The 4807-nt window shown below is 47.8% G+C and overlaps 1 pseudogene; it reads right to left on the bottom strand.

Annotated features, from left to right (window-relative positions):
* Positions 1-1322: 1322 nt before the first annotated feature.
* LOC121026435 (zinc finger CCHC domain-containing protein 18-like) lies at positions 1323-4559 on the bottom strand (annotated as a pseudogene).
* Between the last annotated feature and the right edge of the window lie 248 nt (positions 4560-4807).

Genomic DNA, 4807 nt, shown 5'->3' with positions numbered 1-4807 from the left:
CTCCAGAGTCTGCCATTCCTACCAGTCTAGATGTGAATCCCCTGCCCAGTCAAGGTGCCCTCCCCTCCTCTCCCTATCTTCTCCTCCCCCAATCTCTACAGCTCCATGCTTCCTCTCCTCCACACACTACCTTCCACCATGCCACACTCTGTCCTCTCAGCCATATTTCCTTCCTCACAAAGGTCTGTATTCATTCCCCTCTATCCCCTGATTTAAATTAAAACATCCCCTATCAACCTTGTCTTGCTCACAAGGATAGGAACTGATATACCTACAAAAACAGGGAGACCCTTATGGACAGAAGGTCATTTTTTATCACTTTCCAATGTGAGGCCATGAGATGGGGCAGGAACAGGTGTCCAGGAGGTCCTTCCGTGATCTCTCTTTCCTATTGATGTCCTCAGTTCTAAAAGGGTATATGGAGGGGTGCCTAGGTGGCTTAGTAGGTTAAGCATCTGCCTCTCTTGGTACATGAAACAAAGCCCCATGTTAAGCTCTGAGCTGACAGCATAGAGCCTGCTTGGGGTTCTCTCTCTGCCCCTCCCCACTCAAAATAAATAAACACTAAAAAATAAAAAGAGTATGTGGGCTTTCTAATTCCCATGTATTTTCATATTCCCTGGCACCCAGATTCCTTTACATCCTTCCTTGGGTATTCCCATTTGTTGGATCAGAACAAGGTTAGCTTAGAGTCCTTGGGCTGCTGTCCTCTACAATGTAGCCAGGGGGAGCTTGGGAGGTGCTGAGGTTCCTGGTACTAAATTCTGATGAGTAGCTGCTTTCTCAGTACTGAGGGAAGAAGCATAGGGTAGTGTCAGCCCAAAGGACAGTCTTATTGGTGCCACCAGGTATTGTCCAGAAGAAGGAGTAGCAGCAGTCTAAGGAATCTACCCAGGGGAGGGAGAGCACTCCTTCCCAAAGTGAATAGGAATAGAACCCCTGAGATACCCATTTCCCATTTTTCTCCCAACCCTTGTCCATGATCACTTTTCTCAGGATGCATTAGGGAAGAAAGCATTGGGATATTATTAACTAGTGGATGCAGATTTGACCCTGACCTAGGACCATGTCAGTTGTGATAAGGGGCTTTTGGGGAGATACTCAGCCCATTTCAGCTTCCCTTTTCTCATCTGTAAGTGAGGCTGGTAAAAAACTCCATTTCACAATATGACCCCACCCCCATTAGAGCTTCTATATTTGGTTCTTATTTTTTTTCTTCTATATTCCTAAAAGTTACATCACACACAGAGACATTGAACTTGATGCTTGTATATATTCATTGACATAGAACTCCACAACATATATTTGTTTGCTGAAAAATACACAGTATAGAACAGAACTTACATTTGATCACTTTTATCTATACATACCTGTACACAGTTATAGGGAAATGTCTATAAGGACATTTATCAAAGGGCTCACAATGTTTATATAAGGATGGAGAGTTTCAGGTAATTTGTATTTTTTGTATATTCCTTCATTTTGTGAAGGTTTAACAGAGTAACACTTCTTTCATAAGAAGAATAAAGTCACCAAGGAATGGACACAGGCAGAGAACAGACCCTTAGCAGGGACAGAGGGCAGGCCATCCTCTCCACTTTGGTGGTATCCAAGACCTCGCCAGTCCAAAATAAAGCCAATTTATGGATTAATTAATGCAGATAGAAGTCTACCCACTCTCATTTTCCCATCTGAATACAGTAAAGGATTCACTTAGGGCTGGGTCTAGCACCTTACTAGAGGCCCAGAGAGGTCATTGTGTCTGCTAGGGACTTCCTTTGACCTCTCCTTTTCTGTATGTGTCAGCTCCTGCAGAATGATGATCAGATTCTCAAACACCTCAGCCTTGTTGCTCTCACTGTCACAGGTTTCCTTTGAGTGGCCCTCCTCACCACAATACGAACAGAAGACTGTGTATTTTCGCTTCCTGGCTCTACGCATATCCCCAGGACCATCATTCTTATACCCAGAACCCCCACTGGTAGAAAGAGATTGAGCCACAGAACTGCTGGAAGAATCAATAACCACTATTTGATCCAGACATCTGGTCCTGCCTCTGAGAGGAGGGACATCCATGGATGTAAGTGGAGGGTCCTGAGACTCAACTAGGATCACATCCTCATTTGAGTCATCAAGAGTATCATCTACCTCTATCACATTGCAGTCATCATTGCTGATTGCTATTGGCTGAGGGCCCTGAAATGCCATGTGGCTTGCTGCCCTCTCCAAGATTAGCCCAGACCTTTTGAGTCTCTTCGGTTTCATAAAAGTGTCATTCCAATCCCCTTCCTCCCTTATCATCTTGATTAACTCCAAAAAATTAGGACGATGCTCTTGATCATTTGCATACATCCTAAGAAGATGTTTCAGCTTAAAATGCAGGTCCATATTCAGCTCAGCTCCTAAAAGGAGCTGGTGCAGGCAAGTCTTGTTTGCATCTTTCTGAGCTATGATCCCTGCGTGAATAGCATTCTGAAGCTGCACTTCTAAAAGAATCACATAAAGGGAGGCTTTCTCCCTTGTGCCTACAGAGTGTTAAAAAATTTACCATGGGCAGTGACACTGCTTTCAGACTCCCCAAACACCAATTTCATTGCCCGCAAGAAATCAGCCACTCTTAGATTGGGGTTGGCAGCCTGGAGCAAACGCATGACCTTCCTGGCAGGGCCCCTAAAGGTTTTCATCAAGCACTTGAGCTTTTCCTCCTCAGACATACTCCAATTGGGCAGGACCCCATTGACTTGGATCAGTTTTCAAAGGTTTCTTCCCCTTGGGCTGGCACCACTCTCCCTGAGAACAATTTCACATTCATTTCTTTCATGTTGACACTTAAAGGACCAAGACTCCTCCCCAGAGACCTCAAAATTGAATGGGCCCAAGGTGGCCAGGGTGTGTTTTGCCTCTGGCTGTTACCCACACATGCAATGATGCTAGCCATGATGGTGGATGATCTTCTATCTGAATATAACAAGATGCTCAGGCTTTTCAGAAAAGCCTAATCTGTATGAGGAATCCCCAAAGCAATGTTCCCAGGCTCTGCTTTCCTTGTATCTCAATAGGGACTGTAAAGAAAAGGGGGAAGAAAAGGTCAGTAAGTAGTAGATTGCAGGGAAGTGGTCTGCAGTCGCTCTACTTCCATGAACACCCTGCAATACATTTTATATTTGCTAACTGACCTAAAAATATGCTGCAGGAGACTGGCTATTACAACTTTCTGGAGATACTGGATGTCTTTGTGCTAGCAGGGTACTTTTCAGAGCTACATCCATCACTCCTGTAAGTCCTACAGGAGGGAGGGCAACCGTTGCTTTGAATTCTAGGTGAAATTGTGTGTGGGGCTCTTACTGGGCTCTCAAAATAGAGTGCAAAGGTCTAAGTCTCATAGATTTGTGATAATTAATAAGATATCCATTAAAATAATTGTGTGTCAATCATACTCAAATAAAAAAAAATGTAAAGATATCCCTTAAACTCACTACTCGGATCTCAACCACAGCCCCTTCTCAAAGTCCCTCACCCCTTATTTCTTAGATTATAAAACATAAGCTAGGAAACAAGTGCACGCCATTATTTCACTTCCAGCCTCTGCAACAGGTGCCCTCCTGAGAAAGCTCGCCGTCGGAGTAGGTCGACCTCTGTCCACTGGGGGTTGCAGATCCCAGCCCTGACTTCGGTGCACTGGGGTTTGCAGATCCCAGTCCTGAGGACGTCAAGACTGCGTGGTCGGGGAGGGCCAGACAGAGAAGGAGGAGTCAAGTGCAGCCTCATCCCTCATTCTTCATCCCACTCCCTCTCCCCCCTCTGCCCCCCCCACCTCCGCTGTAGCCAGACGGAAAATTCTATCTCCCACCTTCAGACAGAAAATTCCCTCTTCTACCTTCTGAATACAAGCCAAAGCAAACCTTTCCATTACTTTTCCCTGGGAAATCGTTGGCCTGCCAGCTCTGCAATCAGCCGCAAAGAATTCAAGTTCTGATTTGGCTTTGATGGCCTGGCACGGAGAAAAGGAATAAGAGTTGGACATGCACACCCACATATATTCCTCCCCAGGAAGAGATGGGGATATGCAAAAGGAGTTCAAAGCAGACAGTTTGTGATTCTCTTCCCCTTGTCCCTCCCTTACCACCCTTTGAAAATGCCCCCCCACCCTTTCAATTCAGGCAAATCCTACCCATTTGGCAGCTTCCAGCAAAACCCCACCTCCTCCCTTAGCTAGCGGGGCCAAGGGAGTGCTCCTTCCCTGCCTCGCAGTTCTTGATTCCCTAAGTGGTGAGCCGCCCGGTACTAGTGGAGCTTCCCCTTCCTCTCTCCTCTCGGGGCAATCGCGCCCCCCCCCCCCCGCCGCGTTTTATTATTTTTTTACCTGTGCTCTGCTGGTGGGCAGCGGTTGCTTCGTCTTGGACAGCTGTGGATGTCTCCTCCCAGTCTCTGCGGCCTTGCATGGGGATGCTTCTTCGACCTCAGAGCGAACGGGTGCTGCCCAACGGGGCTGCTCCACAGGGCAGACCAGTAAGTGGTACCTAAGCCTAGGCAGCATGGTTCCCAAGGCAGCCGCGGCCGCCCCCGCCCACCCACTGGGTCCTCCCAGCAGCCGCCGCTAAGGTTAGCCTCTGCCCATTGACACAAAAGAGCTTGATGAGCGGGGCGGCGCGGCCAATCAGCGGAGCGCGGGGGCGGCCTCGTCTCTCAGTCTACCTCCCTGAGGCCATTGCTAGCAAAAGAGGGGAGCCGACCAGCAGGGGCTGCGGCACACGGGCGACAGAGCCAGCGAGGTGTCAAGTGCAGCTCGGACGCACCGACCGGGCCG

The sequence above is a fragment of the Herpailurus yagouaroundi genome, unplaced genomic scaffold, assembly GCF_014898765.1.
Source record: "Herpailurus yagouaroundi ecotype Mexico unplaced genomic scaffold, PumYag 99046, whole genome shotgun sequence".
Lineage (NCBI taxonomy): Eukaryota > Metazoa > Chordata > Mammalia > Carnivora > Felidae > Herpailurus > Herpailurus yagouaroundi.
Note: the sequence above shows the minus strand (reverse complement) of the source record. Positions and strands in the feature narration are given on the sequence as shown.